The sequence below is a fragment of the Hyaena hyaena genome, unplaced genomic scaffold (assembly GCF_003009895.1).
Source record: "Hyaena hyaena isolate Hyena2069 unplaced genomic scaffold, ASM300989v1 scaffold_45, whole genome shotgun sequence".
In the NCBI taxonomy this organism is placed as follows: domain Eukaryota; kingdom Metazoa; phylum Chordata; class Mammalia; order Carnivora; family Hyaenidae; genus Hyaena; species Hyaena hyaena.
Window position 1 is genome coordinate 67225 of NW_024080677.1, and position 24507 is coordinate 91731.

Below are 24507 nucleotides of genomic sequence, written 5' to 3' on the forward strand. Positions count from 1 at the left end.
TGCCCCTTCTTTACCCCCACCAGCGCTTCACAATGGACCTCTAATAATTGTGAAGGTTTTCTGGAAGCTTGTTATGGGCTGAACTGTATTCCCCCCAATTCGTTATTTCGAAGCTCTAACCCCTAGTATCTCTGAATGGGACTAGATTTAAAGATGGGGCCTTCAAAGAAATGATTAAGTTAAAATGACGCCATTAGGGTAGGTCCTAATCCGATCTGACTTGTGTCCTTCTAAGAAAAGGAAATGGGTGGGGCACCTGGGTGGCTCAGTCACTTGAGCCTCCAACTTTTAGTTTCTCCTCAGGTCATGATCTCATGGTTGGTGAGTTCGAGCCCCACATCAGGCTCTGTGCTCACAGTGTGGAGTCTGCTTGGGATTCTTTCATTCCCTCTCTTTTCCTCTCTCTCTGCTCCTCCTGCGTGCTCTCTCTGTCTCTCTCTCTCTCAAAAGTAAATAAATAAATGCACACACTCACAAAAGAAGAGGAAATTGGACACACAAAGAGACGTGAAGAACTCAGGTACAGAAAGGAAAGGTCATGGGAGGCTAGTGAGAAAAAAGGCATCTGCAAGACAGGAAGAGAGGTCTCAGGAGAAACTAAACCTGCTGACACCTTGATCTTGGATTTCCAGCGTCTAGTAACATGAGGAAATAAGTCTGCTGTTTAAGCTACCCAGTCTGCGGTATTTTATTAGAGTAGCCCTAGTCAACTAATACAGTACTGACTGATTCACCACTTAAAAAATTTTTTCTTAATGTTTTTATTTATTTCTAAGAGAGAGAGAGAGAGAGAAAGGGAGGGAGGGAGAGAGGGAGGGAGAGAGAAAGCGTGAGCAAGGGAGGGTCAGAGAGAGAGGGAGACACAGAATCTGAAACAGGGTCCAGGCTCCGAGCTGGCTGTCAGCACAGAGCCCGACGCGGGGCTCGAACCCACAAACTGTGAGATCATGACCTGAACTGAAGGCAGGTGCTTAACCGACTGAGCCACCCAGGCACCCCACACCGTTTTAGATGACAACTTGGCTCATCTGTCTACATCTTTCCTTTCTCTAATGAAAAGACTTGAGTTCTAAAGCAGGAAAGTGACTTTTCCAAGACCACATACCTGTGTGGTGCCAGGAGAGATTTTAGATCAGAGCTCATGCGGGAAACAGGAACATCAATACCTCCACTCCCAGACCTTTTCCCCTTAAAAAAAAAAAAATGGATATCATAGGGCCACCTGGGTGGCTCAGTTCGCTAAGCATTCAACTTGGGCTCCGATCATATCTTGTGGTTCATGAGTTCAAGCCCCACATCGGGCTCTGTGCTGACAGCTCAGAGCCTGGAGCCTGCTTTGGATTCTTTGTCTCCCTCTCTCTCTGCCCTTCTCCAGCTTGTATGCTCCCTCACTGGTATGCTGTCTCTCTCTCAAAAATAAAATAAAACATCAAAAAAAAATTTTAAATGCAGATCAGGGGTGCCTGGGTGGCTCAGTCAGTTAAGCTTCCGACATTGGCTCAGGTCATGATCTTGCCATTCCCGAGTCTGAGCCCCTGTCGGGCTCTGTGCTGACAGCTCAGAGCCTGGAGCCTGCTTCAAATTCTGTGTCTCCCTCTTTCTCTCTCTGCCCCTCCTTGACTCATGCTCTGTTTCTCTCTCTCAAAAAAAAAAAATAAAAATAAAAAAACAAAACAAAAATGCAGATCACGGGGCGCCTGGGTGTCTTAGTCGGTTGGGCGTCCGACTTTCGCTTAGGTCATGATCTCGCGGTTCGTGGGTTCGAGCCCCGCGTCGGGCTCTGTGCTGACTGCCAGCTCAGAGCCCGGAGCCTGTTTCAGATTCTGTAACTCCCTCTCTCCCTGACCCTCCCCTGCTCACGCTGTCTCTCTCTCTCCTAGAATAAAAAAATTAAAAAAAAAATGCAGATCACACAACAAACACTGACACTTGACAGAGACATCCAGATGGTATACATCACTGAAGCTATACCCAGTGTTTAGTCACAGTGTCTGACAAACTAATTTTGTTTCTTGTTTGTTGTTTTTTGAAGATCAGAGACCTATATAGGAGCTTACTAAAAATTTGCCTTTTCATATGCTAGATGTTGTCTGTGTGATTTATCTCTTCAGCCATCGTACACGGGACTCTTAAGAAGCCATAAGAATATACGGGTACAGGCTCCAGACTCAGCCCTAAGTCCACCATTGCGGAAAAGGACTGTATGTCACAGGGCAGAGCCCCATGCACCTCTGTGGCCCCTGGACGGTGCTAGGGAGAGCGACCTCCCACGAGTGTCCATGTTGGATGAAGAAGTAACTTTATATTAGGATCAAAATATTTCACTGAGGAACTAAAAACTCGTCTTTAAAATACGCTCTGCTTGTGCCAGAACTCTGTCAGCATCTACTGATGGGACTGGGACTTCTTCCTTCATTTCTGAAGGCCAATGAGTTCCCCCAGAGTGCTCACCGTGGCTACCAACTCTCTAAGCTCCTTCCTTTTCTAAAGGAGCCTCCTGAAATCTGTATACATGGGGAGACACTCAGACAGAAAACATGCCTAATCTTGAGAATAATACCAGGCAGTAGACTCAACATTTGCACTGGAACCTCTCTTCTCTCTTCTTGGTCCCATGCAATGCCTGAAAGGACAGTCCCTGAGTCCCTGGTCTGACGTGGGCTCCGTGCCAAGCACAAAATGGGGCTTGAAGGGGGCGTCTAGCTGCAGATCTGACAACAGTTCTTCATCCCAAGGCATACTCCCCTACTGCGGAAGATGCTACGAGAGAACGATCCTACGATAGAACTAAACGAAATTAAATCTTCACGATCAGAACCGAAATAAGAGAAAAGTGTTCGAGTTCAGTGGTTCCCAAGTAGTACTCCTCGGACAAGCTCGGGCCGTCTGCATCAGAAGCATCTCTAAAGGGTTTTTTTGAAAATAGAAATTCCAAAACCCCATCCTTCGGATGTTCCACTTCATGGGTCTGTGTGGGGCCTTCAATCGTGGGCTTTAAATGATCCCCAGGTGATTATCTAATTTGGGAAACACTCCAAACCCTTGTACCTATTTCAGAGTCGGAAGAAAACAACGGAGAAATAGCTGGTGTCTATAAATCACAGTCGGTATCACTGAGTCATTAACATTAATGACCAGAAGTATCGTAGGCCTGGAGCTCTTTTGGGTTTGTATCCTGTCATTTCTACGTTAGTGTGTGCATTGTTACATAACAGAACACCCAGGACTTAAAACAAGCATTTCTTATCTTTCAGTTTCTGTAAGGTGGGAATTTAGGCACTGGTGGGGCTGGCTGTTTCTCCTATAGGGTCTTTCTTGAGGCGACTGGTAAGTAATTACCTGAAGGCTTGATCAGGGCTAAATAATCCATTTCCAAGTTCTTGACCAGAGGCCTCGGTTTCTCACACCATGGGCTTCTACATAGGACATCCTAAGTGTCCTCATTACAGGGCAGCTAACTTCCCTCAGTGTGAGTGATCCAGTAGAGAGAGCAAGGAGGAAGCCACAGTGTCTTTTATGATCTAGTCTTTAAAGATACACATTGTCAATCTTTACTTTTTTCCACTTGTTAGAAATGGGTCACGAAGGCCAACCCACATCCAAGGAGAATGGGCTCCGTCTTCTGAAGGGAGTGTCAAAGAACCTGTGGGCATAGTTCCAACGACCATGATTTCCAGTGTCTGTCAATGTCTGTCATATTCTGAGAACGGAATGGAAACTAGAAACGCAAAAGCATCTCTGGCCTTGACCTCATGAAATATGGGAGCAGGAATAAAAGAAAGCAGCAATAATAGAACCAAAAACATATGATTCCCCTTTCACGAAGTCAAGCTGGGGAATGCACAGTTACGTGAGGGACAGAGGCAGGCAAGTGTACTAAATTACAAGTCAAAAAGGCTTGGGTTCTTGGGCGATAAAAGAAGGCTTGGAGTTGAAATTCTGTTTTCCCAGTTTGAGCTAGGTATGCCATTTAGTCACTGAGCTACTACGACCCTCTTTCTTTACAAAATGAACAGGACTCACTTCCTCATGGCAGTGAGGGAGTGGACTTGGGGGTGTGGATGCTGTGAAGCCAAAGATGGAACCCATGTAGTGCTGGACAAATGGCTAATGGCTTTACATACTAATAATTACGATTGCCAGTACCTTTATTATAAGTGAGAATATACATGTCAGAAGGTAATGAGACCAATATGCCAGGTCACTTAATTCCTTTGGTATATATTCTCTCCGGGTTTGTGTACTTTCCCTCCAGGAGCAAAGCAGCCCCTTGGGTGCTAAGGAAATCCTGTCAAAAGGGATGCTCTTCTTCCTGCTCCAAACTGTGTTTTCTTTCTGGTGGACATGTCTTACTTGCGGAATTCCCAGGAATTATGTCTCGGTAGGTCCCATAAAATGTACCTAACCTGTCCAAAGCTACCTGACCAGGTAACTTCTCTCAAGGACTACTAATTGCTCCCCGGAAGTTTCTTTTTTTTTTTTTTTTTCTAGGAGAGAGAGAGAGAGAGAGACAGCGTGAGCAGGGGAGGGTCAGAGAGAGAGGGAGTCACAGACTGAAACAGGCTCCAGGCTCTGAGCTGGCAGTCAGCACAGGGCCCGACGCGGGCCTCGAACCCACGAACCGCGAGATCATGACCTAAGCGAAAGTCGGACGCTTAACCGACTAAGCCACCCAGGCGCCCCCTCCCCGGAAGTTTTAAATGCCCATTTATACTGGGGGGAGGGAGGAAGGGACTGCAAATTAATATGGACATTTCGGGAAATATTTCGTGCTTGCAGGTATATCTCCACATAAATATTTAAGTATTACTTGCAGATAAATCTAGATATATACAAACACAGAAATAAGATAGTGAGAGAAAATGCTACCATCATCAGAATGGGAACTTCCTCAGAGCTCCAGAGAAAAGAATTTGACTCAGAGTACAGGTGCTCAAAAGAATGTCAATCTAGGGTACCTCGATGGCTCAGTCAGTTGAATGTCCAACTTTGGCTCAGGTCATGATCTCACGGTTCATGAGTTCAAACCCCACATCAGGCTCTCAGCCGTCAGCATAAGTCGGCTTCAGATTCTCAGTCACGCCCCCTTCTCTGCACCACCGCCACGCCACTCGTGCTATCTCTCTCTCAAAAGTAAATAACCATTTAAAAGAAGAGAGAGAATGTTAATCTATGTAGAAAACAACTTATTACCACCTCAAAGTACAAAAGTATCTGAGGAAGCTCATTCCCAATTGTTTTTCAAATCCCTTTCCCATCCTCTCTTCCCACCAGTGTTTTTGGACTCTTTAAAGAGATTCAAGAAATTCCACGGCTGTGGGGAAACGCCCTGTGGCAAGATACATAATATTAAATCACTCTATGACCGTGACCGTGATGGGAAAAACAACAACAACAATGAAAAGCATACCCATGTAGAGGAAAAGAGCTTGAAAAAACAATACTCAAAACTTTTCCAGACCTAAGAGGTGGAAGACATACCTAAATCAAGAACGTAAAAAAATATATATATATCTTTAGCCAGTAAGTCAAAGACCCAAAGAACCTCTACTAGAATAAGTCTAAATGTCCCCTGTAGACATAAAAGACGATCATGAGTGGGAACACAAAACTCGAGGTGTTCAAGTTTTAGAAAGCCACCTGCCGTGTTCCCCTTTTTGCAGAGAATAAAGGAAGAACGACTGAAATTAGAAACGCTTGTACTCATTCCACATTTTGAAAGCCAACTATGGGGGCCAGAGTTTTGCTCAAGATGTAAAAGGAAATCAAAGCTCCTTTAACTCAACCACCATAACTCAGTGTTCGAAGGTACAGGGAGAACTTTCCTTTTCCCTTTTTCCCTTTTGTCTTTTCTTTTCTTCCCTTTCCCCGACCCTACAATCACACCAGGCTCTCTGTGAACTGAGTCATGGTATCTAGGACGATATATCAGGAGATACTCCAATTTAAATGATGACTTAATCCCACCAAACCTAGAAAACCAAGAGTCTGTTCTCATTCCATTTGAAACACATGAGCAAGGTTTTGTGATGGGCAGTGTCCTGTGTCCCGCAGAGGAAGGTAACAGGTGACACTTCCTGGGATGACTATGCATGAAAGACTTTTTGAAACAGGGCACTTACAAGGGCCTCTGAAGTTCCCTTGTTCAGTAGAAGAGGCAAATAAACCAGTTTAGGCTTTGCCTAAACACTAGCTGGACAGACGAAAGCGCAGAAGATGAGATTTCAGTTGGTGAGGACAATCTCTTGGAAACTTTGCCTATCTTGGAATTGCTTTGCACAAATACTTCCTGCATCACGGGGTGCTCCCAAATTGTTCCTCTTCATTATAACCAAAGCTGACAGACAGGAAAGCAGGTTGTAGCAAATATTCAACAAAAGTCATAATCGGCAAATCATTTGTACAATGAAAACAACAACAACACCACCACCATAGGTTTTAGATCAGAAAGACCTGGGAATGAATTCACGAACTTTGTCAGATAGTAGCTGACTGACTTAAATAACTAATATCTCGGGGCCTTAGTTCTCTGCGTCTGTTTTAATTAATTTGGTTTTTAAAAGCCCAACAGGTTATCGTGAAGAGAAACTAGGCAGCTCCATGGAAAGCACTTTGAATTAAGTATTGGAGCAATGGCAGTGGATGAGACCAGTCTCTGAACTTTAACCATCTCTGGGCTAGCTGGAAAAACAACATATCTGTGCAAAAAGACAGGGCAGGGGCGGTAACCAACCTCCAATGTGGTCCCAATGACCTCACCTTCTGTTAGTCACATCTTCGAGTGGTCACCTTCCACAGAGTACCTAGGTTGGTCAATGGGGCCAACAGAAGTCATGGTTTTTACTTCCAGGATTAGGTTACAAAAAGCACTGCAGCCACCATGTTTGTCTGTCTGCCTGTCTGTCTTTATGATCACTCACTTTGGATAAGCCAGCTGCCATGTCATTGAGCAGCCCTATGGAGAAGACCAAGTAGAGAAGGTCTGGGGTCTCTTGCCAAAAGCCTCTTGAGTGAGCCTAAAAGTGGATCCTTCACCCCAGTCTAAACTTCAGATGACTGACGTTCTGACTGACGGCTAGACTACAACCTGGAGAGAATTCCTGAGCCACAACCACCCACCTAAGCCATTTACGGAATCCTGACCTTCAGAAACTGTGGCAGACAATATGTGTTTGTTGTTTTACATTGTGGAGTAATCTGTTACACGGCAATACATGACCAATACATTCGGCCAAACTAAGAGCTGCAAGCCTGGGAAGAAGAAATCCCCGAAGCCTGGGAGTTCTTCGTGACAAAAGCAGGTTTTGAAGAGGGGGGTGCGTTTGTGAAGGATGGGGGACTGGTAGCATGCCACAGACATGAGGAAAGCAGACACAGGGGCAGGGAAGTGTTAGCCAAGTTCATTTGGTTGATGCGGAGAGGGGCCTGTGTACCAGGCTGAATGGTCTTCTTCTGACCCGGTGAATGGAGGAAGGATCCTTAAGCAAGGGGATGACTGGGCAGTCACCGGGACTGGGGGATCTGACTGCTGGGCATGGACAAGATGGCGTAGCTACATAAACCCAGAAATTCAAACAGGAGCCTTTTGTAATGATCCGAGGGAGGAAATAAAAAGCGGAACCAGAAAGCAGCTGAAGTAGGCATAGAGAACAAGCGGTTCTGAATACTCACTCAGTCATTTAATCTGTGTGCATATTTAGTTACATGCCTGAGGACAAAGCCACCAAGGGACACATACTTCAGTCACGGCACCACCATTCATGTATGTAACACGCTGTTCGGCTATACAATACATTGCCTACAAAATTAATGCCGTAAATACTGTAGACATTATAGACACAGAATGAGAGTAAATGGGTAAGATCCGTTTTCCCTTAAATCACCTCAGCCTCAAGAACGGACTCCAAATGACTCTGTGATCTTTAATAAAATAAAGTCAAATGCTAATAAAAGAGGACCCACTGCAGGAGTGATCCACAGGCCTTTCAAAAACAATCCTTGATAACAGTGACAGGTCTGAGGAGGAGAGCACAGAGAAACGATATTGGTATTATCAATCTTGTCCGGCCATCCTCTGTAACAGGAGAAAAATCATCAAAATGCCAACGGAGATTCAAAGCACATGTAGGTTGTGGGATCTCTGGGCTCTCGGGGAAGTGGATGCTATCCCAATACTCAGAGGCTTTCAAAGCTGCTGCCCATGTTGGGTGCATTTAGGGCCATTCTAGTGAAATGGACGAAAGGGCCCTACTCTATGGCAGACTGTCCTTCACTAACAGTGTTAAGGAACTGGAGCAAAGGAAGCCACATGCCATTGGGGTGAAAAAACACACCCAGCTGCACAAGGCTAGTGCCCACCTGGTTTAGTGTGATCACTGGGCTCACATTTCATAGCTAGGGACACTGAGGCTACTCTGGCCCAGGTCACACAGGCTGGAGAGTCAATCAGCACTAGCATCCTGGTTTCCTGAACTCCCAGCCCAGCGGTCTGTTTCACTCGATCCCATGGTGGAAAGGAGGAAACTAAAGGAAGAGTCTTCCAAAGAGTCTCCAACGAACGCTCTATGCCCACAGATTTATCGATCTCATGCAGAAATGAAGCCTGAGCCCTTCAACTCAGCAAACGTCGAGCATCTTCTCCACACCCAGCAGTCTGCACGGTCCTGTGACCTAGGGATCAGCATGGGGGCTGAAGGAAGCAGGGAATGGGGCAGTCTAGAAGAGACAGAAAATGGTCACGGCTGACTAACCAAAGGCTGACTACTGGGCAAAGGAGCAGAGATAATGGAGCACGTGACATGAAAAGGGCAATTCGTGTCCTGATAGGGAGGCAGTGGCTTTGGCCATTCACAAAGCCTGGAAGGCTGGCTCTGGGGTGGCCTGAGAGGCAGATTCAAGGGAGGCACAAGCCAAATTGAAGAGGTTTGGAATTTCAAAAGAAGTTTGAACCTTACCTCACAGACAATGGGGAAACATGTATGCTTTTCCCAAGGGACTAACGTGATTCAACCCTGGCCAAAAAAGTGGCTCAACCAGCCACAGCTGGAGCTTGCTAGAGGGTGGCCTGCCACTATGTCGGCCCTTTTGGTGGAACTACAAAATACAAACACTGAGAGCAAGCTCCCTCCCGTCTCTGGCATGTTGTAGCAGAATGCTGATCGGCCTTCCCATGCGGGAAGGTGCTAAGAACCCAGCTTCAGTAACTGGTGCTCCTCCGACTGCTGCGATGAGCCAGGACTGTCACCACAGCTCAGGGGCCACCTCTGCAACCACATGCCGTGCGGGCACTACAGAGATGCCAAGTGTCCTTGTTGGGTCAAAAGTGAGCGAGGTAGGGACATCTGCTCACGAAAACTGGACTTGTCAAATTCACAGAAATATACACATACCTCTGTTTGGGTGACAGTGAAATCTATCAGAGGAAGTGGGTACGGCATGCACACATAAACCAGAGCTGGGGAGGGAAGAAAGAGCTCCGGGCGTTGAAACCGAACACCAGTATTCCCATCCTGGCTCTGCCACTTACCAGCTCCGTAAGCTGCAAGTAAGTTACTTTGCTTTCCTGAGCCTTGGCTTCCCTATCAGTAAAAGAGAAGTAAATATCACCTCCCTCATCCACCGGTCAAGAAGACTACGGGAGAGCAGTGCCTACACAGTCCCCAGCCCAGGCTTGCCAGCAGCCACGGATAGCGCTCCTCCAAGTATATGAGACATGGAACCTTCTGGAACTTGCCCCCCATGTACAGACTGAGTCCAAACCGGCAGACTTGGGCCAGAGCGCTTGCTCTCCTGACTCCTTTCATACCATCCTCACTTCATCTACTGATTATGAAATATGCTCTTAGGGTGCAGAGCTGGGTATCTGCTCAATTCTGTTCCTTCTATGTCTGCCTCCCTTGGCCAGAACCCTCCACCAAAACCACCTGAATGGGTTCCTCCACACCCAGCCAGGCCCTCACGCTTACCTTGTCCCTGCCTCTGTGGTGATCTGGCCTGGATGCACGATGCCCATGAATGTTCACTTTTTAAAAAAAAATTTTTTTTAATGTTTTATTTATTTCTGAGAGACAGAGAGAGACAGCATGAGCAGGGGAGGGTCAGAGAGAGGGAGACAGAGAATCCGAAACAGGCTCCAGCCTCTGAGCTGGCTGTCAGCAAAGAGCCCAACGCAGGGCTCAAACCCATGAACCGTGAGATCATGAGCTGAGCCGAAGTCGGACGCTTAACCGACTGAGCCACCCAGGCGGCCCTCATTCAAGTTTATTTTATTCTACTTTCAACTTTGTAGGAGGGAATGAGTTTAGACAGTTCATCTCCCTGCAGCACTCCATTCCTTCCCCTTTCCTTCCTTTGCACAAACTGACGGATGGGTAAATTAGCAGATGATGCCACATAGCTATCGTGATGCCAAAGCTTTGGATGAAATCCACAAACACAGGTGAGGGAGGTAAACAACATGGCACCATCCACTTCTGTTTACAAGCAGATATCCCCCCCCCCCCCCAAGTCATTTCTCTCCTCAGGCAAATGGAGCTGACAAAACTCACTGAGAGAGATCAGGTAGAAGCTGAGGATACCCCTACGACAGTGCTCTCAATTTCCAACAGGTTGGGAACTCAAGAGGGAGATGAGACGCATCCACCCCCTTCCCTGCCAACGGGACCCCTTCTCCACATTCACTCTCACGGGCGAATCCAGCCTGTTCTGTCCCACACACCACATTTTGCCTGAAAAAGAGAAAGCTGAATAAGCAAAGGCCTCTCTTTGATCCGCAGGAGAAAGTCCACGTCTAAGCCTCCCACCTCTCAACCAGGCAGCTGGCAGCATCTCTCCTTATTTCTTCCAAAGGAATGCCCACAAGACGAAAGCTCTGGCCCATCGGTTCCCACTTGGAACTTTTACAATTGGTGATTAACAGCCTCTTAAACAAGAATGATCCTCTACTCACTATAGACTTGGCTGCTAAGTAAATCTGATGCAAAATTAAAAGAAACACATGTATTCATTGTCCCATTTCCTTGGGAAGCTCGAAATTACAGACTAAGTGATGAGGAAGCATAAAGAATTGTGGCAGAAGGATCATAGGGTGACCGGCACATATTCTTCAAATGACATAATTTACTGAGTAAGGTTTTCTCCTTTTGTATTTAAGAGCCAGGGAAAAAGATACTCCCAACGACTTTCATCAGTGACGAGTCACGGGAAGCACAATGCACCATCCCTAACTCTGGCGAGTGGTCTTGGCAGCCAAAAGATGCTGTTGTCCCAGTACGGGGTCGCTGGTAATCTCCGAGGTAGAGACCATCTTGCATCAATAATCACGGCTGCCATGTGCAGCATGCTTCCTCTCCCTCCCCTGCCTTGATGGGCATCCACACCTATGCTCCAGTCATAAATTCCTACCACAGGACAGCAGGGTGGCATAGGTGTGGAAACTCTTTGCCTCCTTAGCCCATAATTCATATCTCGACTATTAATGTTTCTCCATCCTGTCAGGTTGATAATCTCTGCCATCCACTCCCCCACCCGCCCCCCCCCAGCCCCCCAAGCACTGTAAAGGCCTCACGGGAAGGACACGTCAAATTTCCCTCTGATTACTCCCTTTGCCCTCCACCAGAGGCTTCAAACAAGTAGCACGCAAGAGTCCACATTCACTTTATAGTCTAAAATAATGCCGTTAGCCAAATTCTTATAAAGATCTCATTGGATACCCAACCTTCTCAACTGTCTGAATTACACCGTAATCACAGCCATCCCCTAATTCTATTACTTATGTTACAAAACTTATAGCCTATCTTAGTATTTCAGAAGTCTTCCTCCCATGCGCATTTGATATGCATATAACAGTAAGAGATGCAAAAGAAAAGACATAAAAACCAATATTTATTAAGTACTTACTAGATGCCAGGCCCAGAGCACTTCATACATATTATTTCAGTAGATTTTCCTAATAATCCTATGACATGGGCTGTTTTGGCATTTTGTTTTATTATTTTTAATGTTTATTTATTTTTGAGAGAGACAGAGTGAGAGTGAGAGAGGGAGGGCCAGAGAGAGAGGGAGACACAGAATCGGAAGCAGGCTCTAGGCTCTGAGCTGTCTGCACAGAGTCCGACGCAGGGCTTGAACTCACAAACTGTGAGATCATGACCTGAGCCGAAGTGGGGTTCTCAGCCAGAGCCACGCAGATGCCCCTGTTTTGTTTATTTTTATATCTAATCACCTGGTACACTTCTCCTTCCTTCTTTCTCACTCTCCCCCTCCCACCCTCACCCCCGCCATGCCACAAACCACACATTTGGATCAATGTGCTCACGGGCACAGAGACAAATCCACACCCCTGACCCCCCTCCTCATCCACCCACAGCATTACCCCAGATAGAACTCAGAGATCTGAGACCCCAGACAGATATCTTTTGATTGGAAACACAGCAAAACTACCCTGAACAAAAAAAGGCCATGCAGTTTCATTTAAAATCAGAGAGAGAGCCATCTTTTGACCAAGCTGCATTCAGGACACTGGTAGAAAGAGATCCCTAAGATAATAGAGCCAGGGACTACCTACCACTCCTGCTCCATATATCACAGCCTTTAAGTCTGTGGCCTTACTTTTCTACCATGCCTGCATCAAGATGCAAGAGTGTGGGGGCGCCTGGGTGGCTCAGTCAGTTAAGCGTCAGACTTCGGCTCAGGTCATGATCTCGCAGTTCGTGAGTTTGAGCTCTGCATCGGGCTCTGTGCTAACAGCTCGGAGCCTGGAACCTTCTTCGGATTCTGTGTCTCCCTCTCTCTCTTCCCTTTCCCCGCTCATGCTCGCTCGCTCGCTCTCTCTCTCTCTCTCTCTCTCTCTCAAAAATAAATATATATTTTAAAAAAGATGCAAGAGTGTGGTACAAGCACAGACAGGTGTGTGCATGGGCACCTTGACTCCCGCAAACATTTTTATTAAATGCCAATGGATTTTTTTTCCACTGTGAATTTATTTAAAATCCCCCAGGTGATCTGGTTTCAGGGTTCCCTGAATGCTTTTATTTGGAGGTTAGCAATTACAGGTGGAGAAGACTAACCACCACATGGAGGGAAAAACTCTAATAACAGCCTGAGAGGAGCCATTCCTAAGTCTTCACGGTCTCAGGGCCCCGGAGTGGAAGATAATCGCAGTTACTCGTCAAATCAAGATGGGGCTGAGCAGGTCTCTGAGAACCACACTACTTTCCTGATAAAGTGTTGAAAATAAAGTCATAATCAGGTGAACCCATAGGTTCTCCATTTAATTACCGAGAGGTTAAGAAACATAAGATGTGTCAGAAAAAAAATCTCTTGGGACCTGCTTAACAAATATGACCTTGCTCCTTCCCTGGAGATAACCAGAGAGAGTAAAAAGAACGTGAGCTTTTGAGTAGATTAGAACGAGGTCCAAATCTTGGCTCTGTCACTAACTCTCAGGTAGGGATCTTAGGGCTGGTGTCACTCAAAGGCTAATTTTCCTCATTATAACAGTAGGAATAAGATCAACTTGCCTAAAGAATTGGATTCAACAAGGAAGTAAGGGACAGGATACAGTTCTCGATTCACAACAGCCACTTTACCTTCCTTCATTTTAAAGTTATAACAATGGAACACCCTTCCCCCACAGAGCCCCCAAATCAAAGTGTTTGCAGGACAAACGATTCCCAGTTTAACACAGCACATCAGTTGCCTCTCACACTCTTTACAAACTCAGTAACCTACCAACATAGCTGACAATTTCCTTTAACTACAATATCCTAAGGCTGTTTGCACAGCCCTTTCCCCAGGGAACCAGAGATGGAAATGGTAATTTGGACGCTATCTGAAAAGTATTAACAGTTGGATTCACTTTACATTGGGATGAGATTGTCTAGCCAATAAAGGCAGGTAACACTGACACAAATGAAAGCTCCGTCAACAAAATTCAAATAGAAACTCCATTTGGGCTTCGCTTCAAAGTCCTGAGCACTCTCAAAAATAAAATATGACCAACCAAAGTATATTTATGTCTCCAGCTGTAACACTGACATTAGTGGCAGCTTGTTTACATTCATCGGCCAAGAAATGCTCTTCCATCTGGTCACATACCCAGCATTACACACACATTTCAAAGCTATTCAAATATTTCCTGTGTGAAAACAGAGAGGTTATTTCACGGAGACGGATTTGGAAGAAGTCGAGTGCTAAATATGCTGTAAAGATCCTGCTTAACCCACAGAAACTGACATTCCCCTTTCAGTCTGCCAGTTTACATGCCTACTCTGCTTTTTAATTCATTCGCCCACCTCTACGAACATTTGCATTGACGTTTCGCCAAGGAGCTGGCCCACAAATCAGCAGTGGGGAGGGGAGCAAGGAGTACAACACTCGTAGCATGAACTTCAAACACCGGAGGTGTCTTTGAAGACTTTGGGCCCCATATCAAGCCAGATAAAATAAGCAGCATATGTACCTTTATACAACACTATCATATACTTATGCTATAAGATGGGGTCCTTTCGCAGCAGTGTGACTGCCGTCTGATCTACTTCCTCCTCCCAAGAGAATAAGCTGGGATTGTATTAGAGACGCAGTCTCTTGCAGACTAAAAGTACACTTCTGAATTCATATTTCTAACCTGGAGAAAACCTTGTGAGATGGAATATATCAACTTACAGAAGTTTCATACATTAGCATCCGGGTGCTATGTGTTATATACATACATCTGTGTATGCATACATACACATCTGTATTTCTTAAACTCTATGCTTAAAGTAGGTAAATGATCCAGGACTGACTGCTAAGTCCTCCTACAGCAAACAAATTCCAGAGCCTGGTCTTATCTAGCCAGCCGCAAGAACATGCATCCACCATGACCACGGCACGGCAAAGCTTCGGCTGTAGAAGGTATTCCCTTCCCCCCCGAGGCTCTGATTGACCACAGACAACAAAAGCAATGTATCTGGAAGGTCTAACGAAGGACTCCAAAATTCCCCATGTTCTGGACCTACCACGTGCGTGCTTTTTAGTTTTTTGAGTAATCTGTCTATGGAGCACTTAGCAAACTACAGGCTCAATACTAATAGTCTCAATGCTGCAGCCAGAGGGATGACTTTAAAGCTTATGTCCCAATGTGTCACTCCTCTGTTCAGTCCTAGAAGGCTGTTGTTCCATTCAGAGGAAAAGCCAGGGTCCTCCCACTGGCAGAGGTGTGACAAGTCTCTCCCATCCCACTACTTCCCATCCATGGTCACACTTGCTACATTCACGTCCCCGCTGTTCTGTGAGCATCTTCAAATTCTGCCCTGGGTAGAAGATCCTTTCCCTGATGTTCCTGTAGCTCATCTTCAACCATCTGCAATTTGTCTTAATTTTTTTAAACATTCATTCATTTTTGAGAGACAAAGAGAGACAGAGCGGGAGTTGGGGAGAGGCAGAGAATGACACACAGAATCCGAAGTAGGCTCCAGACTCTGAGCTATCACCACAGAGCCTGACGTGGGGCTAGAACTCATGAACGGCGAGATCATGACCTGAGCCGAAGTCGGACGCCCAACTGACTGAGCCACCCAGGCTCCCCAAACCATCTGCAAATTTTTGCTTCAACAGCTCCTGCTTATTCTACTTAACATTTCAATGTCCTCCCATCCCCTTTACTTTGCTCTGCTTTTCCTTTTTTTAAAAAAATTAACACTAACTGTATTAAATCAAAACAAAATAATTTATTATCATGTCAATCATATATTGTCTGCCTCCCCCCGCCCCCCAACAGAATATCTAAATTCCAAGAGAGCTTGGAGTCCTTATGTAGTTTGCTCAATGATGTGTGTCTCAAGTGCCTAGAATACTTCCGGGCATATGGTAGGGACTCAAATGTTTGCTGAATGAATAACTGAACTGCCAGAGACAGACGTATTCCATCACAGAGCAACTCCCAGGGGCTCTACTAAAGCAAAGACTAGGCCTGGAGAATCCCACCTCCCAGGCCATTCACTGTGCGATGCCATCAGAAAGGGCCCGGATGGTGCCCCCCCAGCCAGGTGCTAGACAGAAGCTCAAGCAGAGTAACCGAAATATGGATAGACTTGGGCAAGACCTACACTGCCCAAAACGCAAGTATGGCATCACCCGCTGCAGGTTTCCACCCCCCCCCCCCCGGCAAAGCCCCTCACTGCATGGGCTCTTCAAGTTGAGGTTCCAGGCTCTCAAATCTGGCACCCGCCCATGGTATCTCTCACTCATTCCACTACTCGTCACACATGTGATAAGCTGGATATGACCCTCTCCCCTGCATATACTGCTCTACATTCCAGCAAGAAAGCGCTGCTTGCTATCAAGTTCCTGCCTGCCCAGCCCCACCCAGGTGCAGGTACGGTCTGAAAACCTGGCACCAGGCTCAGCCCCATCCACTGCCTGAGTCAGCCCAGCCCAAACCTGGCAGTGGATGGGGAGCCCCAGCCCACCTCCACGTGGCCTGATCACGTGTGCTGCCCTGAATCCCCTGAATCCCACAACCCCAAGGGCATGGAAGAATGGTTCAGGGTATAACATACTTCCTGTTGGCCACGCCCAACCACAGAGCATCGCCAAATCTGAGCCACCGACCCCCGCGGTAACGTTAAGACCTGTATAACCTTCTCCTATGTTTATAATAATTTTAGAATATGTCTTATATCCTCTGGCTTGCCAGGTGGGGGTGGAGGGGTGAGGTACAGGGTGGTTAGGAGCACAAGACTGCAGTGACACGAAGCCTGCTCTGCCAAGTACTCACCGTGTGACCCATCGATGCCTACGTGCTTTCGTATAAAGTGGTGACTGTAAGCGTACCTTCCAAGTGGGTTTAACGTGAAGAGAAGGGACTTTAAAATGCCACAGCTCATGGAACAATGACGACAGAAAACATCCAAACATATTAGTCAAGATACTTTTCCCATTAAAAAAATGTGATTATACACACAATGGAATATTATTTCGCTACAAAAACAAATGATGTGTTAGTACAGCCTACAATATGGTTGAACCATTATGCTAAGTGAAAGGAGCCAGACGCAAAGGGCCATGCATTACATAAGTCTGTTTATATGGAATGTCCAGAACATCTAGAAGAGGAAAATCCACAGGTTCAGAACGTACATTAGGGAATGGCAGGGGCTGGTGGGAAGGAGGAAAAGAAAGTGACTGCTAATGGGTATGGGCTTTGTGCCCGTGGTGGTGAAAATGTTCTGGAATTAGATCGTGGTGATCGCTGCACAACTCTGTCAATATACTAAAACCACGAAATTGCACACACACACAAAAGTATCATGTCCCCTTCCTTCCCCCCCAGGACAGTGGCCAAGTCCTATCACTGTACCCCTGAAGTCTCCAATGAAAAGACAAGCTCAATGTCAGAGAAACTAAGTAACCAATGACAAACGTGGAGCCAAGATTTTCGAGGAAATATCAACAAAGGCTGGAAGAACCTCGCAGCTGTGCCGAATGATTGGCCAACTTGAGTACAGTTTTGTCCCCCAGGCACTTGGAGCAGCGCCAGCACACACTCATTCACTGTGGCTGAGGGTCAAAGGCAAGTTCTGCCAACGGGGAAGTGATCAAACAGCAAAGCTTGGACAAACCAGTTCAGGAGGAGAAAGTGGGGGTGGGGGTGGGGCGGTCTCGTCCTCTAGGCCAGGTACAGAACCAGAGAAGGCAATCAGGATGCACAGCCCCTGGTTCCGGCGTGAGGTACTGTTTATAGTCTCTCTTTAATCTGTATAATGGCCACAAAAATAAGTGCACTAGAAAGGAGGCCTGCTTGTAAGGAGAGAGGGCACCACAGGAGACAAATAGCTCCATATTTCAAAGCAACTATTTCTTAGCCTGAGCCGGCAGGCAGTAAAGAACACCTAAGTATTCTTTGAGCACTCAGCAGAGCCATCCTTGCAACCTGTTCCTGATACATGTCCTAAGGTCATTTTCTTAGAGATTTTTAAAGAAGGGAAAAAAGAAAAGAAGTATCACTTCAAATAAGAAGAGGAAACAGTCTCTTCATTTTATGATGGGGAAAAAAAAAATGTTCTCCGGTGCACTTCCTAGAATCCAAAGGCTGTAAACATGGGAAATTTAAAACAATCGGAAAAAAAGAAAGTGTGTCAGTGTGGCTGACATGATCGGGAGATGGATAAAGAAACAGGCAAAGCCCAGTGATCTGGCAAATCCTCAAACTGCACCTTGGAATTTGCAGAACAAAGTCCCCACCACAGACCCTCTGCTCAGTCATTCAGGTCACTTTAATCAAGATACCTCTTATTCTCTGCCTGTGCCACTACATTTCCAAACTACCCTGGGTTGGCCTGCTTCTGCGTTCATGACCAGCCGGAAATCCAGATCCTTGAGAGTGCTTTTACACCATCTCATCACCTTGGATTTCTCCCGGCTACTTTTCTTCCCCATATCACTGCCCTGAGTCCAGGCCCTCATCATCTCGCTCCCTCTGAGACCATTTTAATTGCTTCTGACACAGTTGAGAATACTGACTCTGCTTCATCCTCCACACACCCCATTATGAATGAATGAATGAATGAATGAATGAATGAACGAACGAACGAACGAACGAAAAAGGACTAAGTTCCTTGGCCTGGACTTTAAGACCAATCATCCGACCAGCCCCATCAGCCTTCCATGCTCTTCTCCCAGTTCAGGCCACTTCACTCCATGGCCCCTACACCGTCATACAGTCACTCTAGTCCCTGGGGACCCTGTAGGCACGTGACACTCCTTTCTTTACGGGGCACTTCGGTGACAACTAGGTTTTTACTCTGAGGGAGCATTTAATGCAATGGGACTTTTACCATTTGTCGCTCACCAAATTATAATTCATTGCAAATGTAACCATGTCAGCAATGTCTTACTGAGTGCCTACGATGGGCCAAAATAGAGGTTATGACCGTAGTGTTGGGGTTATAACCCAGCTGCCACTCAGTAAGGGCACACCCAATATGTAAATGAAGAAATGACTCCAACAGAAAAGTAATGCCTGCAAATATTGATTCTGCATGATGCTAAATACGTCACATTCACTTCTGTGTTCTTTTTAAACTAAATCCTCCAATGATCGAGGTAGGTACTACCATCTCCAGAGTACAAACAAGGAAACTGAGGTTCAAGGTTCTAGGATCACAGAGTAAAACCACAGCAAGGCCAAGACTCTATACTCCGTCTGTCGACTCCAGAACCCATTCCTTTGAATGTCAGCCTCCTCTCCCTCCCTCCCTTCCCCCTCCTCCAACCTTTTCTCACTTCATGGATCAAGAGCGGAGCTTGGGAGAAGGTGAATAGCAAGAAAAAGGAAGCACCAGAGATCTACATCCCATAATGTTTCCAACGCTCAGAATAAAGGAAAAGAGGAGACCTCATCTGCACTCGGAAAGGGCTGTCTCCACTGCATCTTATTAGAGGCCAAGTTGGAACATCCTCCTTGAGCATGGGCTTCAATACTAGCCCTGGGGCCTCCACACATGGGATTAAAACCCACCTCCCATCCCTTTCGACTGTGTGAACTTGGGCAGATGCCGCTAGCACCCTGAACTTCAGTTTCCTCACAGGAAAATGAGGGTCACAATGCCCACCCCACACGAAAACTGGGGAAACACAGAGGAATCCAGACTCTAAGCACCACGAGGGAAGAGACCCAGATCATCTTGCCCACAGCTCTACTCTGGAGCCTGGTGTCCAGTTTGGCGTGTTTTGTGAAGTCTGGATCATGGCTTCCTGGGAGTTTCTCTTATTCACTGATAACCTGCTGCCTACTTGAGAGCAAAGTGTAGGGAGAGACTTAAAAAGGAATCACTTTAGGGACGCCTGGGCGGTTCAGTCGGTTAAGCCTCTGACTTTGGTTCAGGTCATGATCACATATTTCGTGGGTTTGAGCCCTGTGTTGGGCTCTGTGCTGACAGCTCAGAGCCCAGAGCCTGCTTCGGATTCTGTGTCTCCCTCCCTCCCTCTCTCTCTCTCTCTCTCTTTGCCCCTCCCCCACTCACACTCTGTCTCTCTCTCAAAAATAAATATTTAAAAATTTAAAGAAAGGAAGCGTGTTAATAATGATGATGTCATCATTCTCGTCATCATTAACACCATTCTAAACAAAGCATAAAGAAAAATACCAAGCCAAAAAAAATAGGAATCCTAAGTTGCCAGACGAGAGAAAGAAATGCCTGCATTTCCCACAACTGCATGTTTTTCACAGTGGAAGGGATTTAAAGGGAGAAGAGACAGGCAAAAAGAAGTACGAATAAATAGATTAAGAACCCTAACTGATCTCCTAAATGTGTAATCAAAAAGAACAGGCCTTGGAATAGAAATTGAAAGATCTGCTCAGAGAGAGCCAAGCGAAGGCCCAAATTGAACAGTTTCAGCAATTTGTGGGAGATATTTTGAAACGGCATAATGTAGGAACAAAGAACAAAGCATTTTTATCTGGCTCCCAAACAATTAAATGCACCAGCCAATTCCATGTGTAGGACAGGCTTTAAAGAACTGCAGGGGAGTCGCGGGAGCGCTCAAAGTCAGTCGGAATTCATTAGATGCCAGAGGAGAAGCGGCTACAGGTTTCCAAACAGGCGTCTCCAACCCAGGCCAGAAGGAGCCCAAGGTGGTCCAGAGCTGCGGACGACCCAAAGGGAAACCATTCTTTCATTATCCGTCCAACGCGCACCCCATGCCAGCTTCTGGGCCGGCTGCTCCTCCCGTAGACGTCACCGGTCCACACGGACACCATCCCCGGGGAATTAAGAGAAACAAGGCTAAGGAGGAAGAAGCCGTGGTTGCGGGTTAGGAAGGCATGTGACCAATCTTTACTCTGCCTCCGTTCAGGCAGAGGAGGAAACTTCCTCCCTCTGAGACCGTTTCCTCATCTGTGACATGGGAAAAAGTGGGAATGCGTTACACCAGGAACTTGGTTCCCAAGTCAACAGGTAAGGCCAAAAACACACGTGTCATAAGCGGCCCTGGAGATCTCTAAGGTCATCTGAAGGGTAGGATCCTTGTGGTTTAATGCACAGACCATAAAAGGCACATGGACCTGAGACCAAAGGAGAGAACAGACCTAGGTCTCCATCCCCATTCCCTGCCCCAAGGGACACCGCCTCACGGTGGGACTCCAGACTCCAGGCCACCAGCACCACTGAAACTGATTACTCCTGGGCGCGCTCTCTCTCTCGCTCTCTCTCGCACTCTCTCTCTCTCTCTCTGCCAAGTCATATTATTGCATTCTGATCATTTAAAAGGCACAAAATACAACTTCACATTCTAGGTCCTGCCTCAACCATAGGGATGTCTGAAGATACACAGGCTAACACAGACGTGAAAGCGTCATGAAGACAACAAAGTATAATATTATTACTTTTTAAATGTTTATTTATTTTTGAAAGAGAGTGAGTGAGTGACGAAAGGGCAGAGAGAAAGAGGGGGACAGAGGATCCTAAGCCGGCTCTGTGCAGACAGCAGAGCATCCAACGCAGGGCTCAAACTCATGAACCCTGAGATTATGACCTGAGTCGAGGCCAGACACTTAACCGGCTGAGCCGCCCAGGCGCTCCACAGATCGTATTATTCATCTGACATGTTGCGAACTTGTAGAGGTCCCATGGGAACAGTCTCTGCAGTGTCTATCACAGGGCCCATCGGACTCTGCAGGCACCCAGTGGACGGACAGACGGATGGAGCTACGAATTAACCAACAGAGCCTGCTACTGCAGCTTACCAGGGGGACAGGGTCTTCCCAGGCTTGTCACATGGGCGCTCACACTCCGGCTGGAGAGGATACTCTGCTAGGCCACACAACACTGAAGGAAATACACCTGCAGGTGCTACGTGCCAGGGGCAGACTGCACGACAAGCAGCGGAGCACTGCGCCAGCTGGCATCATCAGCCAAGGATCCTGCGCTCAGTGACCGGAACTCGGGTTTCATAACGTGAAGTGGAGGGACTTTGTAGCTAGGAGAGCGCTAAGGAGTCGGATGGTCAACTCCCTTATTTTAAGGTTGAGAAATCTAAGCCTTTGGAAGGGGCCCTTCGGGGCGGGGCTTACAGAGTAACGGTAGCACCATCAGTAAAGACCATGGACCCAGAAGGATCCCTGACCCACCCAGGTGCCCCATTCGGTTGAACATCTGACTTCGGCTCAGGTCATGGTCTCATGGTCCATGGGTTCAAGCCTCGTGTCAGGCTCTGTGTTATCAGCTCAGAGCCTGGAACCTGCTTTGGATCCTGTGCGTGTGTCTCTCTCTCTCTGCCCCTCCCCTGCTTTCACTCTGTCTGTCTGTCTCTCTCTCTCTCAAAAACAAATTAACATTAAAACAAATTTTTTTAACATGGCACAATACAGAATACATCTTGCTTCACTTCACTAGGAATGGCAGTAAGACAAGCCTAGTCGACAGTGAAGGCCCCGAAGTCATTCAATAAGCGCCGTAAGACAAAATGGTAGCATGGCAAGTGTGTGCATAGCCTCCTTTCTCCTGCCTCTGCCCCCCCCTTCCCCACCCACATCAGAGCTAAGAGGCGGAGTCAGAGGAAGAAGACAACACTTCCCAATTCAAATAGGACCTAGTGAGTAAGGCCTCCCCCTCCTGGGCCAATGAGCACCCCTTCCAAGTCCACTTTACCATCCTACACCCCACATATACACATTCTCTCTCCTACTCCCTCTCCCCAGGTGGAATGGAAAGGCCATGGACAGCGATCTTTTTCTGTTTTCTTCAGTGCTTCGGCCATAGGACCAAGCACAGAGCATAGCACATATTAGATACTCAGTAAAGTGCTTATTGAAAGTAATGAAGAAATCAATGAGTAAAAACAGAAATCAGAGAAGGCTTTATGAAGCAGACACCACCGATCTCAGGCTTAAATAATGCATGGTATTCAGAAAAGGCAGACACTGATGTCAAGTGGGGGCCAGCGTCGACGTCACAGGCAGAAGGAACGGTGCACCACCAGTGAGGGAGGGGCTCCTTTGTCTGAAATGTAAGACGTATAAAGAAAACTAAAGCAGAGATGCTGCAGACCGGAGCCCCAAGCGTCTGGTAAAATGTATGCAGATATTCCTGTACAGATAAGGGTGGAAAGGTATCACGCCATCTCAGGAAGCTACTTTGGTATCCCCAGACTCACACAGGCCCTGTTAGAAAGCAAGCCAGCTGGTTGGTGGGAGGGGAGGGAGGGATAATCCCCTGAAAGCCAATGACTATTACACAGGCCTTCAAGCCGAGGTGCCCAAGGCCAAGTGGCTCTCTCAGCCAAAACCCCGCCTCCCTCTTCACACTGCTTTGGCTCTCGGAGTTGACTGGCCCAGGAAGGCCAGCCAGGGTCTCCCGAGCACTGCAGAGCAGGGTTTGTTTTTTCTTTACCCCCATTCAGACTCACGCCAAAAAATTCCAGGCAGAAACTCATGGTGATACAGAGAGGGTTATTCTCTGTCCCTTTCCTTTTTTAGTTATTTTATTTACTTATTTCTTTCTTTCAATGTTGCAAAGACTGATGGGGGAAACAAGTACATTTCAAAAGGAGAAAAGCCATTAGCATGCATAAAAAATAAAGGCAGTAGAATATTGATTGTGGCAATTTAGGAGAGCTGGCACAATGCACCTCTCCAATTCACAGGAAATTGAGGGAAAATATAGTCCACGCTGCATATAGAAAATGGAGCTCACATGGCCTCAGAATGCAGGCAGTTGCTGACTCGGTACGGACAGCCTTCACAAGGCTCCTGCCCAGGGGCCCACACTGCCCCGGCCACCCAGCACAAGTGAGTGACATTACCAAGGTCTGGGGCAGCCTCTTCACTTATGTCCCTGTCCGAGAGGGCGACTGCTCCCCGCCAGTCATCCAGACACATCTGAAATAAATCCCAAGAGGCTCCAGAGGAGCTCAGTCCATGTTCTGGTGAGGGAGGTTTTAAGTACCAGTTTTCTTTCCCTTTCTTTACGCTATGAACAAAAGTAGATTGGTGAATGGGTGATTTCTGAAGTGCTTGAGGGGTTTAGACGAAAGAGCCTGGTTTAAGGCGGCATATGCCAAGTAAATCATAGGACTTCTTTGGGCCTCAGTTTCCCTTCCTGACCGCACTTTACTGAAAATTATACAGATCCTATAATCTCATTTAATTGTAACAAACCTCTGAGTTGATGCTATCATTAACCTATTTTTACAAAGTAACAGTTTCCAAAATCACAAACACCCGGTAAAACCAGGAGTACAAATCGGCCTGATCTATGCTCATGCCCTTAATCTAGATCACATACTGCCTTTGGGTTAATGCTGCCAAGTTCCTTCTGGTTTTGACCATCTGTGGCATTCATTTATTCAAATTCATTAGATGTAAACGTAAATTCATTCAAAGAGAAAGGGTCGTGACCACCAGAGTCTACTTGTATCCAATCAGAGGAGACCCCACAGCCAACAGTATGAAGGAGCCATGTCCCACCTCGGTAACCTAGAGTGACCGCTGAAAATCCGAATGCCTTCTCTACAGTTAGTGCCGAA

General features: G+C 46.7%; 1 protein-coding gene and 1 non-coding gene across 2 annotated transcripts in view; both read right to left on the reverse strand.

Moving 5' to 3' along the window:
• Positions 1-24507, reverse strand: part of MB21D2 (Mab-21 domain containing 2) — a 118322-nt gene that overhangs the window by 41812 nt on the left and 52003 nt on the right. The gene's annotated exons all lie outside the window — the stretch shown is intronic.
• Positions 2082-2286, reverse strand: LOC120230701. The gene has a single exon (XR_005528124.1). It is a non-coding gene; the product is annotated as a small nucleolar RNA SNORA73 family (small nucleolar RNA).